The 24,106-nt window shown below is 37.1% G+C and overlaps 1 protein-coding gene and 1 long non-coding RNA gene across 4 annotated transcripts in view; both read right to left on the bottom strand.

Annotated features, from left to right (window-relative positions):
• Positions 1-24,106, bottom strand: part of LOC134752804 (diacylglycerol kinase 1) — a 171,514-nt gene that overhangs the window by 38,484 nt on the left and 108,924 nt on the right. The gene's annotated exons all lie outside the window — the stretch shown is intronic.
• On the bottom strand, positions 20,206-21,934 carry LOC134752736 (uncharacterized). Its single transcript, XR_010128764.1, has 2 exons — positions 21,634-21,934; positions 20,206-20,362 (listed from the first exon to the last, which is right to left on the bottom strand). It is a non-coding gene; the product is annotated as an uncharacterized LOC134752736 (long non-coding RNA).

The raw sequence follows: 24,106 nt of genomic DNA, 5'->3' as shown, positions 1-24,106 counted from the left end.
GGTTTTGTGCGATTATGCAAAGGAGTAAGAACTTAGTATAACGCAGCTTACTACGTAGGCGAACAACGCGAACGCGAAGCGAAGCGATGCGGCGCGGAGTGAATCAATCGTTAGATACCTATAGAAGTATCCTACGTGGGCAATCTCGTTGAACCCAAGGTGATTACGAATCGTTTCGGAGAAAAGGCATGGGATTCCAACTCAATACTTATTAAACTTGTAGTTCAGAAGCTCTCAAGTTGCAAGCTCGTGCTTTTTCTATTTTTATTGACCGAAGCCGTTAGCGAAGGTCTCCGTTTAACTCGGGCAAAATGCTTTCGTCTATTATGCCCGGATGTTCTCCTCTACAGGTCACAATTCTCAACCGATTCTCGTGATTCTTTGTGATCAGATGATTAAATATATGTGTTTCTTTTGTCGATCCAGTTTTTGGAATTTTTTTAAAAAGCGGAAATTGGCATATAGGACTGGCGCTTACGACTATTGTAAGTTCACTGTGATCATAACGAACTAAGTATTTTTCATTTTTCATTTCATAATTCATATTATTTAGTGCATCCATGGTAAGTACACAGGTGTTACATAATAGTTGTTTCACATGGCCCTGGTTGGACACGGCCATATTCTTAGGAAATCTAAAGATTGAATTTCGTATACCGTGTTACCTACACCACTAACAATGACTTATTTCATTTTAAATGATTAGACAGTTGTAAATACTATATAATTATTACTAGTCAATAACAAAATATACGTCACTAAAAATAACAAAATTAAATATTCATGCTTAAAAAATTATTACAGTTCCTAATAACCTTACCGCGATGTCTACAGCTCACAAAGCCACTAGTTCTATACCTATTTCATTTTAGCAGTAGATTCGAAAATGATTTTCGGAATTACCTCAGTAACCACTTTAATCCAATTCAGATAACAAAATTGATCCTAAAAACTGTAATAGATGTCATATATTAAAGAAAAAGTGACGAAGCCCTCCAGTGGTGAAGGCCGGATTCGAACCGGCGTCGTTAGCTATCGCGGCTAACCCCATGAACCCCTAGGCCACCCCGCCACGGCGGTGCCCGTCCGAATTTCTCGACTATATGCCATCTTAGTAAGACTAGGCGTCATTGACCAGCTCTAAGGGCAAGCAGTGCGCGCTTGCACCTCCTAAACGAACTCCTTACGGATTTACGTTGTAGCGAGAGAGACTGGTGCTGCCATCTATGAACAAGTTTGGGAACAAATCAAATTATTTTATTAAATATTTTTATTTGTGTTTTTTTAAGTAGTCACACTACTATACATAAATTAAAAACTGTAATAGATGTCATATATTAAAGAAAAAGTGACGAAGCCCTCCAGTGGATTCGAACCGGCGTCTTTAGCTATCGCGGCTAACGCCATGAACCCCTAGGCCACCCCGCCACAACAACAAAAAAAAAACACAAATAAAAATATTTAATAAAATAATAAGATTGATCTTGTTATATTGTCTCGAGCAAGTAATAGTAGTACAGTGAAACACCTTAAGTGTGATAGTACTTATAAGAAAGTATATTCTCTAAATGCCTGCCTATTATAGGTATATACAGGTTAGGTTGCGCTGACACAAGCAATATGCGTTTATGTCGCAGTAAACCATATCGTTACTGCTAAACACGGAAAGTGGACATTTGCCACATTACACAATTCCCTCTGCGAGTTGACAAATTAAACACAACTCACAAGGTTACCAAGTTACCAAGCAAACCGCCCGGAGGCACTGCGCGATTATGCAAACTTCAGGGATCAAGGGAGCTTACAGTTTATATAGTGCAGGGCTGCAGGGTCTTTAAAACTGTGCCGTGTACATATATTATTAGACCGCAGTTTGATCCGATGTTGCCAGGCTGAACAGTGGTCTCATTAATTTAAGTGTATTTGTAAGTTTATAACTTGTAACTAACAAACTATGGATTGAATCGTCCGAAATAAAATAAAAAATACTTTATTTTATTTATTTTTTTATCACCCAGACAAAGTTCATTAAAATTCCCCCCTCACGCCGTCTAGAAAATCACACACACGAATTTGCGGCAATAATGCTGCGCTGCAATACTTTTGATACTGATTTCGTTTTTAGACTCCCTAGCAAAGAAAAATTGATTTTTCAAAAACCATGTTGATTTTTTCACTTTTTTGTTTAAGTACACGGGCATTTATTAGATACATAGCAACTCCAGAGGTGTTACATGCGCGTTGCCGACCCTAACACCCCGCACCCTCGTTGAGCTCTGGCAACCTAACTCACTAGCAGCAACACAACACTATGAGTAATAGGGTCTAGTGTTATTTGGCTGCGGTTTTTAGTAAGGTGGAGGTCCTTCCCCATTTGGGTTGGGTTATATTATTATAAAATCACGCACCAGCTCTTATAAATCTACCTTACAATTTTCCTGTTAAGATAAATTACCTATTTTCGTCTTAAACATCCTCTTATTGTTTCAAGTACACAAGCAGCAAAACTTGTACCTACCTTTAAATAATTAATTTATTTAAGAAACAAACAGTCGTATACAAACAAGTCTACGAAAATATTTCTTAAATTAGGACCTGGCGTTTCCTTATTGTATTGTTTCCTTTAATAATAAACTCCATTTCCAAGGAATCGCTCATATAATATCTACTTATTCAGTTGGGAATCATTTGTGAAACGTATAGATGGTCGAATATTCTGGAAAGTTTGCGTGAGTCGAGTTTAACGGCGAAAGGAGAATAAGTACAGAATTGTGATGATTGTCACGGTAACGTACGGACGTGTCACTACTTCAGCCAGTCTCGGTACAAAAAGTACTGAGGTTGACTGAAGTAGCATGACAAATACGAACGTTTGCGAGATAATCCGATGGAAAACAATTATATGCACTACATTAAGTAGGTATTCAGTGTTCTGCGTTTTACCACAGGGGGCCTACAGCCTAGCCAAGATAGCAAGCGTGTGCAGAAAACGAAACGAAACGCTAAATAAACGCATATAAATTATTTACGTTTATTTTAGCGTTTCGTTTCGTTTTCTGAAAACAAATTGGCATCTTGGCTAGGCCCCCAGGCCGGACACCGGACCGGATCCATAACTCATGAACAAATATTTGTGATAAATACACAATTAAATGCCCTAAGGCCGTTCCCACTATGTCGTAACGACAGATTGGACGACCGGTCTGGCCTAGTGGGTAGTAACCCTGCCTGTGAAGCCGATAGTCCTGGGTTCGAATCCCGGTAAGGGCATTTATTTGTGTGATGAGCACAGATATTTGTTCCTGAGTCATGGATGTTTTCTATGTATTTAAGTATATATTTGTATAAGTATTATACATATTATCACTGTCTGAGTACCCACACCACAAGCCTTCTTGAGACTTCCGGTTCGAACGCCATCTTGATAGTAGCCTCGTGATTAATTCCTTTGTTTTTTGCTCATTAATATTGTTTAAAGTGTAATATCGATAGCTTTATTATACAATAATCTAATGTGGTAGTGTGCAGTGAATGGAGAATTAATCTCAAAGCGTGTTTAACCACCATTTTGGAGTCAACGGCCGGTAGTCCACGTGCTTCTCGTAAAATCCAGCTATCGGTTTTACGAGTCGTAGCCAGGAGCTCATCCAGTCAGTGCTAGAGATGTATCCATTATCTAAATGTCGAATTACTCAAAAAAAAAACTATAATAAAAAATATGCAAACAACAGACGAGCACTCAAATTTTATTGCGGCAGCAAGGCCCATATTACATATACTTTATAGACTAACATACATATAAATTTCATAAAGTTAAAAACTAAACACTATTTTGGCTACAGAACGGCGTGGCTCCGTTGGCGTGTTGCTGGTTCGCTTTACCATTTGATTCGACTCACCCAGGTTCGCGAATGGAACACCCGAGGTCTGAGCGGATCAAATATTTATTCCATTGTGTGCGCCGCTTAGTACACAAATAAACAGGGATCAGAAACAGGTAAATATGTTTTATGCTGTTTGCTTTATATGCTTCGTAAGTATTAATGTTTTATGTAGTTCGAGATAGGTACAGAACTTTTAGAACTATTACTTTCGCATATCAACTGTATGCTATAAAAATACCTAAATTTTATAATATTTGAAGTTTCCTTGCCCTCAGAAACTTATATTATAACTCCTTATTATTTGACCAAAGGACCAACTGGGACTCTATCGTGTACTTTTCTTTCCACAAGCAACTAATACTCATCGAGACAATTCTAAAAACCCCAAACACGATTAGGTTTCGTTGTTTTATCACAGAGTTCCTATGACCACCTGTCTTCATCATCAGATCAGCTCGATGATACCATAATATTGCATTGTCACCCGACTTACATATGTATGCAAATTTTCAGCTTCATCGGAAACCGGAAAGTGGGTCAAATTTAGTTTGGGTTTGGTGTAGTGTGTTTCTCATTAACCGACTTCATTTTAGTTTTAAGTTTATCACTAATAAAACATTTGATTCTTGATTCAAATTTAACTTGCAAGATTTGACCCGTACAAACATAGTTACATATTACCAAAGATAGATATAACTCCGTAATAGATGGATAGTCTAAAGAAAAAACGTGCCTCGAAAATCAAGAAGATTTGATTCTCGATGAGTTGGTGCCACTACCTTTGGCCTACTCTCGTATAGATGGCGTTGACGGTTTCGTTTGTTATTTAACAATTTTAACGCATATCAGTGAAAGAACATGGGTCAAAGTCATATAAAATAATTAATGCAAATAAAAAAAAACATTAATCCATATTTAAATACATTTATCGTATTTTTATAAATCTTCATGTTTAGTTTTAAAGTGTGTCGATAGATAGCAGTGAATTTACTGTGATTACAAAATTTACTATGTCAGTACCGCTCTATCCTATTATATCCTCTTTGATATTACATACATACTTACTTACATAGGTACATTGCAAGTTAATTAAAATCTCGTAAAAAAGAAATCGGTTCATCCATCATAGCAAATCGAATCGAATCAGAAATGAGGAAATCCGCAGAACCAAAGTTGTCGATATAGCTCGAGAATTGCCAGTGAGAATTGGCAGTGGGCGGGCCACATTGCTCGCAGAACCGATGGCTGATGGGGCAGAAAGGTTCTTGAGTAGCGACCGCGAACCGGAAATCGTAATAGGGAAAGACCCACAACAAGATGAAATAATGAAATTTAATCCCGTTAGATTCGTTATAATAACATTAATTATGTGTACAAAACGCTAGAGTATAAAGTGTTATACTAAAAACGTTTTGCTCATGTTATAAAAATGCCAGACCTCTGAAAATACGAGTAGGTATTGTGGATTTCTTAATATCCCCAGCGTTGAATGCTTCAAAGCGAGCTTAAGGCCGTTCCATCGGTTTGCCACTGTCTTTGTCACATTTCGCAAGAAAGAACGGGAAAGAACATACGCACCAAGTGTCAATTTTGATCGAATTTTGTCGGTTTTTATTTATTTTAAAAACGTTACCTTACAATATCGAAATTCTAAAGCTATGAAATTACTATTTATGTTAAGATTGTTTTTTCTTCTTTTTTTTGTTTATAGTATCACATAATAAATAACCGAGTAAAGTAGGATTAAAAGTCCGAGTTAGAGGTTACTTTGGGAATTAATTGTATCGAGCGAAGTGTCATAATTCGTGTATCGGAAGCTATGTTGTTAAAGATAATATAGTCAAGAACTACATATATTTTTCCACGTCTACGAATATCGTCTCTTAGAAGAAAATGATCATATCAGGAGATTTTTCGCCTTCTGGCTCAGGGAACCGCCTTAAGAGTGCTTACGTTATAAGCCACGAGTCTGCAAAGGATTTTATACCACAATCATGGAAAATAAGCATGCGGCCTGCCTGATGTTAAACAACCACCGCATCTTATGGGCTTACCCACAACTCTAGTGAAATTACACGCGCATTGCCGACCCTACTAGCTTACAAGGATTTATCCTTGGGCGCAGTGTTAGTAGCAATTCGACTCATTTTTATGCGACTGCGATAAACCCGTCTTCTAAATCCCGAGTCGAGTCCTTTATTAACAGAAGCGTTAAGCGAAGGTCTCTGTTTTACCTTAAGTCCTCCTTCCCATATAAACGGAGTTTCGTTCTCATTTTAAAACTACGTGTTGGATTGTAATACACATACAATGACATGAGGTATATCTATATCTGTAATTAGTTTATATAAAACAAACGAAATAGAGCTAAAACAAGTTTTGTATGTATGTCGCTGTAACTTTTTAATAATATTGTATCTGAAGCTACATAAACGAATTACAGACCTAGATATACGTTATCCTATTGTAAGTACAACGTTTCAGAGCAATCTAGCTAGTGGTTTTAAAATGACGTTTGTATGGAGAACCGAGCTTGCCGGATGCTTTCGTTATGTCCGGATGTTCTCCTTTACAGGGGCCCATTTCTCGAATGGTATCAGTCTAATATTATCACTGTGTTGCCATGGTAACACATACGACTTGACAGTTCGTGAACTAATAATATTAGTCTTATACCGTTCGAGAAATGAGCCCCTGGTCGCAATTCTCAATCGATTCTCGTGATTTTTTTTGACCAGATTATATGATTAATTTATTTTGCTGATAATTGAAAGTTGAAATTTGCAAAATGCGGAAAGTGACATAAAAGACTTAAGCACCAATAGGGTATATGGCGCTTAAGACCATTGTGAGTTCACTGTGATAATGACTCAATGAACTAAGTATTTTTCAGGTTCACATTTTCTAAGTGAATACTCTATTCAACGAACCGCGTATTAGACGTATAAGCTAACAAATCAAATTTTGATACTCACAAAAACTACGTCAAGACCCCCATTTTAACACATCAGAAAGTTTTGACACATCCAGAAATTAGGCTACAGTATCCTTAACATTCGGGTGCGAAATTTATGTCTGTATAAATATGCCATAAATAAATGTAGGTATATATATTTCTAAATAAATATATGTTTCTCTAAAAATGCAGAAATAATAGAATAAAAAATAGGTACACAAAAACTTGTTATATCTGAGGCACAGTATGAGTAAAAAACTTCAGTGAGCCGATAATAAAGATCTCTTGCATAAAGAACAAGCCACAAAAACCTATTAAAAAGCGCTTTATACACTTCATACTTTATAACTGTATTAAACTGTTATGTTGCCCGCAACATCTCTCATTTTCATCATAAATTCAAAAGCAATCTTTCAGAAAGTAATCTAGCCTTCTCCTCCTCAATGTGTCTATTATACTGTTAGACATATATACATTACTTATCGGCTCCTAGAAACCAGCATAAGTGGACCCTTATTTAAAACTAATACGGGACTTAATCGCGTACAAACTTACGTTTATTTATGGCCTGACGTTTCGAATGTGACGTTACGTTCGCGGTCACAGGCAGAGTGGCGAGGAATGAGGGCTAACGCGTATGAATTCGCCGCTAGGGGCGCTAGTGTAGATGGTGGTCTTTTCCATAGTTCGAAATGTCAAATATCACTTGTCACTTCAATGACTGACAGCTGTTCTATAGTCTTTTGGACCACCATCAACAGAGGCGCCAACTGGTGAGCAAAAAAACGATAGCCCTCATTGTATCAACATCTTCTTGCCGGGCGGGTTTTTCGAACTAAGTGGACTAAAAGTGGACTCTTATTTCTAATTTAAAAGAAATCACTGTAAAGTATATGGAAACGCAGCATAGTTTTTCTTCAATCTAGGACTCGCTTCGCTAAGCTAGGGTCGCTTTTGTAAAAATTTGATAGCCGCTTTCAAAAGCGGATCTTCTGGGAAAGAAGTTGATGGAGCTTCTTTTCCGGATGCATCTTTTAGCCCGAGATCCGCTTTTGGAAGAATTGGCTTTTTATTTTTACAATAGGGACCTGACAGTCCGAGATTGAAGAAAAACTAGGCTACGTTTCCACCAGATGTGCGAGGATGCGTAACGAGGGATGTGTTTGTTAAAAAACAATAGAATCAGTTCATTTGCCTAACCTCGCTCAGCACAGCTTTCGCCAATTTTTAGGGTTCCGTACCCAAAGGGTAAAAACGGGACCCTATTACTAAGACTCCGCTGTCCGTCTGTCCTTCTGTCCGTCTGTCTATCTGCCACCAGGCTGTATCTCATGAACCGTGATAGCTAGACAGTTGAAATTTTCACAGATGATGTATTTAAACAACACCGCCGCTATAACAACAAATACTAAAATGTACGGAACCCTCGGTGCGCGAGTCCGACTCGCACTTGGCTGGTTTTTTGCTATTAGTTAGTTATTGTTTATTGTTATTAGGATTAGTCCGATTTCCTCAAAATGTGATCCTTCACTGAAAAGGAACTGGTTGATTATCGAATCTTTTTTTATTTACCTACAAAGCAACAATCGATATTAGAGGTGCAAACTTACCTTGGTTTGCCAGAGATGTGAAAAGCGGTTGGAATAGCGGCAACGCTCGTGTGATAATTGCGAGAGGCAGTAATTTGTAGTATTTGTACCCCGACCGCGGGGAAGAGATAAATTTAAAGGGCAAGAATAGCCCTTTCGCACACTCTCACACCGAACGGTTTATTAAATGGGTTACAATCTCTACTAATACAATTATGAATGTGAAAGTAACTCTGTCGATCTATCTGTCTATCCATATGTCTGTCTGTCTGTTATCTCTTCACGCTTAAACCACTGAACTGATTTAGATGCAATTTAGCACCTATGGAGACAGTTTTAGGCTCGAGGATATAGGATAGTTTTAATAATCATCATCAATATCATCATCAGTATCATCATCTTCATCATCATTCTATGCAGACGAAGTTAGTGTAGTTCATAAAATCGCCTCTACTTCGACTGTCAAATAATTATATATTATACACATACATGTATAAGGAAACCTACAGGCTGCGCCAATGTGCGCTGTTCATATAATGGGTGTATAAACAAAAGAATTTGCCATTTCTCCACGTTTATTATGTAAAATTAACGGCTAAAAAAACACGCAGCTATAATCCACAGCCTTAAGCTAAAGAGATTTATGAGTATACCATGGGTTTACATTTCTACGTAATTCAGCATGAAATATATAATGACTCATTTTTACCAGAATGTGCATACCGGAGTACTGCTGTCACCTTTGGGCACCTGGATGCCAGCTTGGACCCTTCGACTCAGTCCAAAGGGGCGCTGTACGAATCGTCGATGATCCCGAACTCAAAAGCGGTATTGAACCTTTAAATCAAAGGAGAGACTTTGCCTCCTTGTGTGTGTTCTACCGCTTGCACAATGGGCTGTGCTCTGAAGAATTGTTTGACATGATGCCAACGGCCGCTTTCTATCACCGCACCGCTCGCCATCGGCAGGGTGTTCATCCTCACTCCCTATCACCTAAATGGTCGCGTACTGTGCGGTTTAAGAGGAATTTCCTCCCAAGGACGCTCTGGCTGGGAATGCCGAGGTTTTCTCGAGGAACTACAGTGTGAGGTTCTTAAAACAAAGGAGTGTACCTACAGGTTTTTAAAGGGTCGGCAATGCGCATGTAACACTGGAGTTGCAGGCTTCCATAGGCTACGGTAATGGCTTACCATCAGGCGGGCCGTATGCTTGTTTGCCACCGACGTGGTATAAAGAAACCTACAGATTCGCATCGGTGTGAGCCGCAGCCACCTCTCCTAATGAAGATTGGTGGCGGAGCCCCGATCCGAACTCACATTTATTTCTATTACTTTTAAATGAACTGCTTTACGCAGAAATAGAATAATGCTAAAGCTTTTACGATGTTCTGCGAGAACTATTACTAGTTTGTGAAGTTGGATTCAGAACCCCTTGTGTAAATTTAATTCGATAGGGTGACGAGCGTTCGCGTTTGCGTTATGTCTATTTTTGTATGGGATTTTAAACAGCGCGCCAAGCGGGACGTTTTGGAAACTCAAAATCTCATACATAATGAGTCCTAACTCAAACGCGTACGTCACTTCACGCTATCGAATGAAATTCACATGCCGGCCTAACCAAGGTGACAATCGCTATCGCTACGACAACGAAACGCTTTGTGTCCCTCAATCAACTGTTGCTTCCTAAATGTATTATTGCCAACATATCTGTACACAGTTATTCAATAAATATTATCTTATCTTATCTTATCTTATCTTATCTTATCTTATCTTATCTTATTTTATCTTATCTTATCTTATCTTATCTTATCACTTGTATATTTTTTTTTCATCATCTAGCCGAGATCGGCCACAGCGACTGCGTTTTACATCTTTGAACCGCAAGAACTGGCCGCCTTGCTTGCGCTTTCCATCTTGCAGATCGCAGTAGAAGATGCATTTCGCGACTCGGTCCTGGAACATGCGGGAGACGTGACCGCACCATCGTAGCTGTCGTCTCATTAGGTACGTCTCCATTCCAGCGACATCGGCACGCCTAAGGATCTCCGTATTCCTAACACGGTCGGACCAATGGACGCCCATAATTTTGCAGGCATCTCAGATGGAAGCTGTCCAATGAGCGAATATGCTTACGATACAGGCACCACGTTTTTGAGGCTAACAAAAGATTTGGCAGCCATGTATATACAGCTATTTTACGCACGAGTGATCCTATAAGTTCCCTTTTTTTTCCTTTTGAGGCACGGAACCCTAAAAAAGTAGAATAACCCACAGCTTAAAATAATTTAGCCCATGTATACTAAAATTGTTGCCTGATTTTCCTTAGGGTAAACTTGCATTACTTGGTGACACGCCTAATTCGGTGATACAAGTTTTGAAGCATGACACCGAGGAAAGCTAGTGAATTAAGGCCTTTTATATGGGCCTCACGGCAAAGCCGCCGAAGTCGTGAAGCCGTGAGGTCCCATTTAAAAGGCCCTAATTCACTAGCTTTCCTCGGTGTTATGCTTCAAAACTTGTATCACCGAATTAGGCGTGTCACCAAATAATGCGAGTTTACCCTACTAAATTTTAAGGGTAACCTAAATAAGTTTATTCCTTGGCCTGTACAGCCATGGACATACACCGTCATCTGTATTCATGTCCCATCTATATGCATATTGTTTTGCTCGCTACATGAATATTTGTGAGCATTGTATAATTTCGCGAAATTACTTTAAACAACGACACATGTTTTACGACACACTACGCTAACGTACTACTACGTTAGATATTAACTACGAATTATATGAGTTCCCATATAATTAGAATTTCGCGACTTGATATGCTCCATCGGAATAGTTATTTTCGATACAAGTGCGGAAAAGAGGAAATTCGAAACGAGTGGCGATAAATTAAAACACGACCGCAGGGAGTGTTTTAAATTGACACGAGTTGCGAATTACCTTTTCGCACGTGTATTGAACAACGTTTTACAGTACATATGGCCCTTTAAACTTTCGACATATGCACGAAAAGTGCACTTTACGCACTAGTGCGAGAAAGTAGCACCATATGTACTGTAAAGGTTATTTTTTAATTTTATTTAACTAACAACGCCTGACACATTTTTTTACATTTGGTTACTGATTCGGGTAGATAATAGCATTAAAAGAAAAGTAATTTCTTATTTTTTTTATTATCATCAATAAAAACACCCGGTTGTTTTTATATGCCCACTGCCCGTTACCAATGGTGCTACATGGTGCATATATGCATATATGGCCACTGCCTTGTTAGCCATATGGGTCTCTATTGTTTCATTTGTTTCCCATATAGTTTTTAAGTCATAATGTATTGTTTTCGTTAGTCATAATTTGGTTTTTCTCAAAAATGCGTAACTTTTCAGGATTGCTATAAATAAAACGAACCTAACCTAACCTAACCTATCTATAGGATAACCCGAGGAAAATCCTGAAAAGTTAATGGTTTCAGAATTAATGACTTAATAATTATGTCAAACAAAGATTTCATTGCATGTTTGAGAACAGTCTATTATATTAACAACCAAAACATAAACCGTACCCCGAAATCGCCATTTCAATGGCGATATTAAAGCCTCTCTGATAACAGCCTTACATTATAAAATCAACCGTAAAGCTTCGCATCAAAGTTAAAAATCCAATAACAATAAACGGGAAAACAAAAGAAGCCTCAGTGTTTGATTTTAAGCTATCGACGCTTGGAATGAAGTTTGAATTTAGATTGTGAGAAGTAGATTTGATATAGAGAAGCGGATGCGTTGTTTTAATATCAGCTTTATTTATTATGACGTAGGGTGTGTTTTGGCTTGTAGCGGTAGAAGGATACGCCGACCCAGTGGTATTTACGTGACCTACTTAGGTTTATTATGGACCCTTATTGTAAGCAAAAATAGGCCTTATTACTAGCGATTAAGGATTTAAGCCATTTTGTTTGCAAGTTTTGCACTATGTTGACAGTTTTTTAACAGAATATAGCGATCTTTGGAAATTTATAGATGTTTTGGTTGTGATACGAAAGCAAAAAGAAATCTTTATCGAGAATTCAATCCTGAACCATCTTTCAAAATGTCTAGTCTTTCCTCGATAAAGATAACAGGCTAGATTCAAGTTTCCATTCAAGTAGACACGCTTCGCCACTTACTCGTATCTTGCGAGAAGGAAGATAATACCGGCAAGTCCATTTTACTGTTTTGTATAGTCTTGAGTGTTTCTAGTCCTCATCTTTAGAACTTGACTCAGTTTATAAAACCTGTACTCCTAGTGTAAATTTTATTCGATAGCGTGACGTGACGTCCGCTTTTGCGTTAATTGTCGTTTTGTATGGGATTTTAAGTTTCCAAAACGTCCCGCTTGGCGCGCTGTGCCCCTAGTATAAATTTCATTCGATAGCGTGACGTGACATACGTGTTTGCGTTGTGTCATTTTGAGTTTCCAAAACGTCCCGCTTGGCGCGCTGTTCAAACTCTTATACAAAAAATAACGCAAACTCGAGCGCTCGTTGCGCTATTGAATAAAATTTGAACTACTTGTTCAAAATCCCATACAAAATGAGACTTAAAACAAACACAGTTTTGAATGATTCACGGTTAGTTTCACTAGACTTATATTGACCGGGACAAAACAAAAGGACAACACAAAAGACAATACAAAAGGTATTCACGGTCCATATCCCGGTCAATATAAAGAGCTTAATACACTATCCTAATTTAGTGACTAACAAGAGGGACGCCGCTATACGTGAGAAACGATAGGATGTATCTCTTATCGCGTCTCACGTATAGCGGCGTCCCTCTTGTTAGTCACTAAATTTAGCGAAATGTAATAAGCCTTTTAGTCTAGTGTCTAGTTAAAGCAAACGAGTACGTCACGTCACGTTATCGAATTAAATTTACACTAGAAAGAAGTTCTGGGCTTTATGATAAAACTTGAATTTCCCTAAGTCCGTATCATAAAATTATCACTTAGGAATTCGTACATGGAACACCGCCATCAGTCATCACACTGTTCAGTTATCCATGAACATCGAATTTTTTTTTCAACTGTACATAAGTATAACCCCTATACTTCATCAAATTATCATCTTCATCATTTTCTGAGTGACGTCCTGTCAAATTTCTCTGTACACAAACATTTTGATAGATTTTGACGTATACACAAACACGTATATTTTCGGGCACGTGTTCGATCAGTTCACGCCAGCGTTGATGAATTGTCGTGTATAAGTGTAACATACGTGTTACGCGTAAAAGTGGCAGCTTACGTTTATAACCCCAGCACCAGTGTGCGGCATTGTGCGGTACAAGCATATTCAGTACAAAAATGCTTGTGCCGCACAGTGCCGCACACTGGTGGAATCCCGCCTTAACAGTCAGATAGTGTACCATGCTTATGTATTTTTAATCAATAAATTAAATCAAATTATGTTAAGACAAAAGTGGAGGACCCGCGTCAAATCGCCTATTCATATAAAAGTAGTCCTCATTTTCCTCTCTGGATATTAACATTATTGAAAATATTTTGACACAGTCTGTTATATCAATCGCAGCTATGCCTCTACGTGTGATTTTAATCGAATTTTTAATCATTATAAGAGTTAGGAGGTTGCCGGCTCCGACTTCAAGTACCTCGGTTCGATCGTACAGTGCGATGGCGATATTGACCGTGACGTGAAAAACCGGATTAGCACAGGATGGATGAAATGGCGACAGGTTAAGGGAACCATTTGTGACGCTCGTATGCCCCTTCGGTTGAAGGGTAAAACTTATAAAACAATCATAAGACCTGTCGTCATGTATGGATCAGAGTGTTGGGCCCTAAAGGTGACGGATGAAAAGAGATTGCATGTAGCGGAGATGAGAATGTTAAGGTGGATGTGTGGCGTGACGAGAATGGATAGGATAAGGAATGAGTATATAAGAGGAAGCCTGAAAGTTGCACCCATAACAGAAAAAGTAAGGGCCAATCGCCTAGCATGGTACGGGCATGTGATGCGGAGGGATGAAAGTCATGTGGAGAGAAAGGTATTAAGAATGAATGTGGAGGGAGGTACGAGGAGAGGAAAACCGAGGAAAAGGTGGATGGACTGTGTGAAAGATGATATGAAACTAACGCAAGTGAATGATGAGATGACGGGTGACAGAGAGGTATGAGGAGAGGAAAACCGAGGAAAAGGTGGATGGACTGTGTGAAAGATGATATGAAACTAACGCAAGTGAATGATGAGATGACGGGTGACAGAGAGGTATGGAAGAAAAAGACATGCTGCGCCGACCCCAAGTGAATGGGACAAGGGCAAGCGAATGATGATATAAGAGTTAGGAGCATTTAAAAATTTCAATGAAATCTGTTTTTCGCACCAATTTTATACAAGAATTATGAATGGAAAAAATTATGGTTAATTGTATACATCAAATAATTTAAAAATATTTTCCATAATGTCAATATCTCAAGAGGAAAATGGGGACTACGTCCCCTTTCCTCTTAAAGCGGTGAAGGAAATATATTTTATCTGGCGCGGTCGGTAGGTGGTATACACGACGTGTATACTTGGTATCTATACAGAACTATAAGAGATTTATGTGTGCTTACAAACCATTAGACCAATTTTACAACTAGACCCCATCACTACACGCTGAGCGATGATGGAATTGATAGGTAAATGAAATGATTCTATTGGTTCTTAACAAACACATCCCTCGCACATCTCTGGTGGGACCGCAGCCTCAAATAATAAAAAAAACCCTCATAATATCGAGAAACAAATTTAAATAAATCGGAACAATAAAGGCCACTTTCACCATTCACTAACCCGGGTGATGGTTCCGGACACCATAGGTATCTAGTTTAGTTTTTTTTTTTATAAATGTCTAGCTAAATTTCGTCAATGTTTTTACCAAAACATTGGTTCAAAGCGATAATTCTTATATAAAGATCCATTTTATGAAAGGTGTATAGGGGTGACTTTGAACACGGGGTAAGTTTTGTAAGGCGTACATAGTATTAGATTACTAATGTAGTTATTATATTAAGTAAATTGGTAAATAAAAATAACAAGCTATTGTTAAAATATATTGAATAGGGCCCATGGCAGAGTATTAAATACTAAGTATTAAATTTCAAAGACGTGTGATTTATGATTGATTTTCGATGGATATGTCTAGACAGCTGGGATAATCCACCTATCTTAATAAACTTGAAACTGATATCGCTCTTGAGTGGTCATTCGACCGTGCCTAAAATCTGATTTGAGAGTTAAGTACTGAAGAGCTTGTATATAGGCACTACTTTGAAAAAATCTCGTATCTCGCACTGCTACTCAAAGTTAAAACGCAGTAACTGAATGCATCTCATACATAGATACCACATTTTTCTTTTGACAACAAGATACGAGTTTTTTTTTCAAAGGAATGCCGATATCAATCATCTATATTACCCCCTTAGGGAGATAAGTATCTAATAAAGTAGGTAGGTAGGTAGGTACTAAAATGATGAATCCCAGTCAGCATCAAGACTCGAAGTTTGCTCGTAAAGTAGGTTGACCATGACAGGTCTTACATGTAAGGATTTGCCACACTGGGTGCGTTCTGCGGTCAGCGGTCAGGTCAAACCCGCATTATGTATGAACAACATTGAAGTTGAAGTTTGACCTAACCGCTGCCCGCAGAACGCATCCAGTGTGGCAAATCCTTTAGGACTCCTAACCTAGTAGGTTTCTGAGTTTCCGACCGAATTCTACCTTTCAGATCGCAAGCAATGTACGGAAGTACAAGCTATTGAAAATGGAGAACTGATAACTAAGCGATCACAGTACAGCCACAACAGCTGTGGTGTACCCCAGGGGAGTATTTTAGGGCCCTTATTCTTTATTTTGTATATTAATGACTTGCCACTGCATATATATTACACAAAATTGCATGTTTGCTGATGACACTACTCTAATAGTTAAATCGGATGACATAAATATTTTTAAACAATGACATTAATAAAACTCTTGCAGATATAATTGACAGGCTGACACTACTCTGGACACTACTCTAATAATGAAATCGGATGACATAAATAATTATAACAATTGACATTAATTAAAATCTTGCAGATATAACCAGGAACGTTACAGTTTGGCCAGTTTTACAGGAAGGAGAGCACGAGGGGAGAGGAGGAGGAGGAGGCAGGGAGTTTTCCTAGTAGTTATGTATGTACCTACCTAGCATCTTAGCCTACCCACCTAGGGGGGGGAGGAAAAGGTGGATGGACTGTGTGAAAGATGATATGAAACTAACGCAAGTGAATGATGAGATGACGGGTGACAGAGAGGTATGGAAGAAAAAGACATGCTGCGCCGACCCCAAGTGAATGGGACAAGGGCAAGCGAATGATGATAACCAATAAATTAAAAATAAAATATTAGTAATTTGTTTATTTATCCAAGAGAAAGACAATAACATATTGTACTCAATTCAATTCAATCTTTATTTGCAACCAAGTAGATACAGTTTACACAAATACACATGCAACTTAATGCTAGGTAGGTACATACATAACTACTAGGAAAACTCCCTGCCTCCTCCTCCTCCTCTCCCTTCCTGCTCTCCTTCCTGTAAAACTGGCCAAACTGTAACGTTTGATGGTGATAAGCACAGTCAGCAATACTATTAGCTTAGCATCTTAGCCTACCCACCTAGGGGGGAGGGGGGGTACCATCTCTCTGCAGCTGACTGCACATACCTAGGTTAAGGCCAGTGCACACCGGACACGTATGCAGACAAATCCGTCTACTACTTTGGCTTGGCCATTATCCCGCCACGTGTCCCAGATTCTTAAAATTCATTGTCACCGTCGCTGTGGAACGATAACTTCGGAATCGCGGAGTTATAATCGACACAATAAAGAGACCGCGTCCGTAGAATTTAGATCACTGTGGTTACCCTGGTTACCAAGTGTCAAGGATTCTACGTATACGGGGTGGAAAAATTAATTATAGGTTATAGATAGAGTATACTTGAACCTGAATTTTATAAAAAATACATACTTGTATTGCTTAAAGATAATGCTTAAAGAGTAACTTCTAATTCAATAATAACAATAATTGCATGTACATAAATCCCATCAAAAACCTAAATGTGAAATGAGAGCCAAGTTCAATATTAATAATATGCGTTGTTACTTATTGTTGACTTCGCCGGGAGATCTATATATGGGTGCAAAGTTCATTTCATCATTTGGGATATAAATAAAATAAAGCCACTTTGGGTAATGAAGCCACCAGCAACATGCTGAGATGAGGCCGTTTCGTGGCACTTTAATCTTATTTTATGTTTTCTTTTATATTATGTAATGTCTTGTTTGTTTGTGCTTACGTATGAAATTTTGTTCTATTCTAAATAAGAGGAAAGGGGACGGCCCCAAACGTAGTCCCCATTTTCCTCTCTGGGTTTAACATTATGTAAAATATTTTTATATAATTTAATGTATATTAACCATAGCCCCCTACGTTTGACTTTTTTAGTTTTCATACTAATTTTTAAATGATCCTAACTCTTAATATAATAATTAAAAATGAAAAAAAAACGTAGGGGCATGCATAGCTGTAGTTGATATAAAACAAATTGTGTCAAAATATTTTCAATAATGATAATATCCAGAGAGGAAAAAGAGGACTACATTTGTACGAATAGGCGATTTCACGCGGGTCTCCACTTTCGTCTTAAAGTTCAAGATTTGACTTGGCTACTATATTATATTTGTCTATGTAACTTCTCTGAAATGATATAGTTTGTTGGTATAAAAAAAACCGGACAAGTGCGAGTCGGACTCGCCCAACGAGGGTTCCGTACTTTTTAGTATTTGTTGTTATAGCGGCAACAGAAATACATCATCTGTGAAAATTTCAACTGTCACGCTCATATACCTACCAGCTATCACGGTCCATGAGATACAGCCTGGTGACAGACAGACGGACAGACGGAGAGACGGACAGTGGAATCTTAGTAATACGGTGCCGTTTTTACCCTTACGGTACGGAACCCAAAAAAGGCAGATTCTGAACTTTAATTACATAAATCCCAAGTGAACTAGGACTTGGCACCCATATTTAGTTCTCAATTATTTTGCCGGCGAAGTCAACAACGACGCATATTATTAAGGGGCCCACTGATTACCCGTCCGACGGAAGATATCGGCCTGTCATTTAGAACAAAAACTTGACAGTTCGGAACAACTAACAGCCTGATCTTATTTCACATTTATGTTTTTTGATGGGATATCATTAATTTTTGTAAGTACAGAAATAATTAGGTAGTATTCATCATTAGTATTTGATATAACATTTAAAACTTTTGCGTTTTGAACACATATTAAATCACATTTAACACAATCAATAATCATATTTATTTATTTAATCATATTTAATCACATTTTCACTTTCGTTGGGTAGCCACACAAATCGCTGTTTTGACATTTTGCTGGGACGTCAGTTATCCGCGACCACGACCACGACCAGTGAAACCTGTGTCGAAAAGTCGGTAAATAAAGGTAACATAATAATTTTTAAGAAAAAAAAACCGACCTCAATAGGGGATGCCGCTGAAAGTTCACTTATTGTTGATTGTGCACTCTTAGATTGGTAAAACCACCCACTTTTCTAGTAGCATTTCGTTTCTGTAAGGGTCGCAGTTCTAACCTAACCTAACCTACTTTTCTGATAGCATTTCGTTTCTGTAAGGGTCACAGCTCTAACCTAACCTACTTTTCTGATAGCAGTTCTGTTCTGTGAGAATCGCAGTTCAAAACCCAACCACCCACCTAAGCCACTTTTCTAGTAGCATTTCCGGGTCCGCATCAGAGTCCGGGTCCGTGTCCGGCTGTCCGGGTCCAAGTTTGAGTAAGAGTTCGGTCCGGGTCCGGGTCCGAGTTGGGGTCCATGTTCAGACTCGGGTCCGGGTCCGAGTCCGGGTCCAAGTTTAGGTCTGGGTCCATAAGGAAGAGAACAAATCGCCAAACGTGAACTATGTGTCATTGAAGAGTTCCATTCTGATCATCATCAGCGGTTCCACTTCATCAAATGTCACTTTTTAAAATGGAAGTGCTGGATTTGTTTATAAAAATACAAAAATCACTATATGTATGCCTTTCACATTTAAGAAGTTCCCTCGATTCCTCATGGATCCCATCATCAGAACTCGAGCTTGACAAAAATGTTTCTTGAAAACCTAACTTGCTTAACAAACATAACGAAGAGGACAAATCGCCAAACGTGAACTATGCGTCATTGAAGAGTTCCGTTCTGATCATCATCAGCAGTTCCACTTCATCAAATGTTACTTTTTTAAATGTAAGTGCTTGATTTATTTATGAAAATACTAAAATCACTATATGTAAGCCTTTAACATTTGAGGAGTTCCCTCGATTCCTCATGGATCCCATCATCAGAACTGCTTTTTGCCAAAAACGGGACCAATCTGTATGTATATACTTATAATCAAAAAAATAATTTTCAAAATCGGTCCAGAAATGACGGAGTTATGGAGTAACAAACATTTAAAAAAAAACAACCGAATTGAGAACCTCCTCCTTTGAAATCTTAAAGTCGGTTAAAAATAAATTCGCGATAGACCCGATTATAAATGTGATTTAATATAAGTAGGTAGTTGTTTTCGAAACTAAAATTTATTTTTGCTAAAATTACAAATTACACACACAATGAGGATATCCCTTTAAAATATATCTTCCAGTTAACCTTAATTAAAGTAGTAAACCTTAATAGTGGTCATAGTGGTAGTCATAGTCATTGAGCTCCTCAGTTTCGTATTCGACCGGGGGTTTCCAGGACCCATATTTTTCATACAGGTTCTTTGTGTATTGAGAAAATCTTTTGAAGAGATACAGTTTCTGGCATATGCAATGTAAAATATTCCTAAAACAGAGACAAGGTATACTTAAGAGTCCGCAGCAAGCTCGGCCGAACTTCACCTTCCCATACAAACGGAGTTTCGTTCTTATTTTAAAACTACGTGTTGGATTGTAATGAAACTTTGCACATACAATGACACGAGGTATATCTATGCCTGTAATTAGTCTATATAGCTCCAGCTTATAAAACAAACGAAATAGAGCAAAAACAAATTTTGTATGAAAAGCTTAAATTCGCTGATTTTTTTAAACTATGGTATCTGAAGCTACATAAACTAATTACAGGCATAGATATACATATACCTTATCCTATTATAATTACAAAGTTTCAGAGCAATCTAGCTAGTCTTTTTAAAATGAGAGCGTAACTAACGTTTACAGTACATATGGTGCAACTTTCTCGCCCTAGTGCGTAAAGAGCACTTTTCGTGCATATTTCGAAAGTTTAAAGTGCCATTTAAAACACTCCCTGCAGTCGTGTTTTAATTTATCGCCACTCGTTTCGAATTTCCTCTTTTCCGCACTTGTATCGTAAATAACTATTGTATGTTGATCTGAGCTTGCTGCGGACTCTTAATTCAAAATTAAAAACACGACTGGCGCAGTGAAAAATAAGTAAAAAGTGAGTCAAACGAACCCGCCGCCAAAAAGCCGCTCACATACAATCGAAGCTACCCTCTCATTTAAAAACCATATGATTAATCCTTAAATGCATGATTTTTTATTTTCGGAACGCATTTTTTTTCTGTTGAATCTGTGAGCTGTCCAATGCTTTGTATACATTTGGCAACAATATGCATTTAAGGGTTAAATTACATGAAACTTGGCATGAATATTTACGTTACATATAGTAAGTAAGTAAGTAAGTAAATATTCTTTATTGCACCAAAATTATATATTTTACAAACATGTAACTCAAAGATTTTTTTAAAGAAAAATAGAACCAGGTAACAACAGGCGGTTTTATCGCTAAAAAGCGATTTCTTCAAGACAACCTTTGGGTATCAGGAAATGTAGAACTACAAAAGTCAACAGGTAGTGCAAGGAGCTAAATATGGAGACTATTAAACACAAACACACATACTACAATTACTACTTATATATGTAATTATTAAAACAAAACCTAACACACAAATAAATATTATACAATACATATATATATATATATATATAATATTTATACTTACATATATACAATATATAAAATGGCAACGGCAGAGGTAGAAACTGTAAAAAGTATAGCTTCAGCTGATTACTTGATTGAAATATACTAACTTTCGTTCTTTGTCTTCATTCCATTCCGGCAAATCGTACTTTTTCACAAACTCCGAATATGTCAAATCATTGTACGGTCCAATAACAGCTATCCATTTTAAGACAACATTCTGATTGAGCGCATTCACCCTTTTCAAATTTCCTTTAAATATTTTGAAACGCAATTGTTTCTCTTCCGGCGTATAACTTTTGTTGTAAACTTTTTGAAATTCTTCAAATAATTGCGGTGCTAATCTTAAGTCGTAAGTATATGTTTTTTTATCAAAATCGCCAAAAACGTGGACGCAGAAGGTTGAAAACACTAGTAGAAATACAAAACTCATTGTATTAACTTTGTGTGAAGATGCGAAGAAAATTGAAATGAAAATGGTGAACTTTTAATATGTCATTCATTTTTAAGGTTCTGTATTTGTTGTAAATTTTTTGAAATTTTTCAAATAATTGCGGTGCTAATCTTAAGTCGTAAGTATATGTTTTTTTATCAAAATCGCCAAAAACGTGGACGCAGAAGGTTGAAAACACTAGTAGAAATACAAAACTCATTGTATTAACTTTGTGTTAAGATGCGAAGAAAATTGAAATGAAAATGGTGAACTTTTAATATGTCATTCATTTTTAAGGTTCTGTATTTGTTGTAAATTTTTTGAAATTTTTCAAATAATTGCGGTGCTAATCTTAAGTCGTAAGTATATGTTTTTTTATCCAAATCGCCAAAAACGTGAATGCAGAAGGTTGAAAACACTAGTAGAAATACAAAACTCATTGTATTAACTTTGTGTGAAGATGCGAAGAAAATTGAAATGAAAATGGTGAACTTTTAATATGTCATTCATTTTTAAGGTTCTGTATCTCATAAAATACAAAACCGAATCACTCGTGCGTCTGTCTGTCCATCTGTCACAGCCTATTTGTTCCGAAAATACTGGCCCAATAAGTTGATACAGATATATAAATAAGTCTGTGAGCTAAAGACGGGCATGTAACAATTTTAGACAGATACTCTTGTAAGGTAAATGAGAAAATAGAACAAAAAGTTTTGCAAACTATAAAAATAAAAGGCTCATTCTGAGAACCGTAAAGTACCTACTTATAATTTTTTTAATATAATTTCAAGATTAATGATTTAGAAGTTACGAAAGTATCCTGCAAAAAATTACCATTTCCTCCTTTATCTCCGAAACTACTGGGTCTAAAATTTCAAAAAAGACACAAAATAGTTGAAGGGTACACGGAAAGAAAATGAGATTTTCGTCTCAAAATGTAGAGCGTTTAATGAACTATTACTTGTCTTATATGTTTTATTACCACCGTAATATATTTAACGCAACTTTTTTTACTTTAAAAAAGCCTAGTCCGTGATTAACATACATTTTGACATTGTTCCAAACTTTAAAAACGCGATTACCAAAATGTTACTAAAGTGACTAGACATGTTCTTTCCGTGTACCGTTTAGTTATTTACAGATAGATTACCTGCAGGAAAACCTATTAGAAATCAAGTATGAGTAAAAAAACATCTTTAAAAATGTAATAAGTACGGACCCAAGGGGCACGAGTCCGACTCGCACTTAGCTGGTTTTTTTGTTTGTTTTGTTTAAAGCTGTAAGTGTGAAATTGAAAATTCATATTGATTGGTACAATGATTTAGCAATTGGACACAAACCATTGAGATCATTAATTTTTGACATCATTTGATTGAATCTTTCTTTTTAATTAGGTGCCTATAACTTCTTCTACCGCATAAGTAGGTATAGTAGGTAAACAGAGTACAACATAGTTACCTGTGAAAACTTTTGTAACAACGAAAACTAGCCCCCATTTTCCTCCCTGAATATTGTCATAATGGAAAATATTCTTGATATAGTTCTGTGCCTGACAACTTCTTTAAAAAGGCCCACACAAATTGTATCATTAGATTGAAAATAATAATAGATTTTGTATGCTACAATTTGTGTGGGTATTATTTTAAGAAATTGTCAGGTAAATCTCATTTTAAGTTGTGTGCCTATTCACCCCAGCCATCCTTATTTACCCCGGTTGACGCTGTTACATATCGTTAGTATCGTTACGTCCAATACTTAAACGTCCGTGTCCCATTTTCTTTTTGTAAAAGTATTGTATGGATGACTTGTTGAGAAAAACAAAAATAATTATAACTATGTATGCCTAAAAGATTTAAGGCGTTCCCTGAATTCATCATGGATCTCATCATCAGAACTATACATAAATAAATAAATAATATAAAATAAAAATCATTTATTTCAGGTCTTACAAACCCATATTTTAACACATTACAAAAATTACAAAAAGAAAAATAGAAAATAAAAAATGAAAAATATAAAATAACAATAAAAATTCAAAATTAAAATTATACAATATTAACCCTATCATTATTAACCCTACAAACATGCTTTTTATATATATGTACAATAATTAATTACTTACTAAATAAATTACGAATCGACACTAGGTA

This window comes from Cydia strobilella, chromosome 25 (assembly GCF_947568885.1).
Source record: "Cydia strobilella chromosome 25, ilCydStro3.1, whole genome shotgun sequence".
NCBI classification, from domain to species: domain Eukaryota; kingdom Metazoa; phylum Arthropoda; class Insecta; order Lepidoptera; family Tortricidae; genus Cydia; species Cydia strobilella.
Note: the sequence above shows the minus strand (reverse complement) of the source record. Positions and strands in the feature narration are given on the sequence as shown.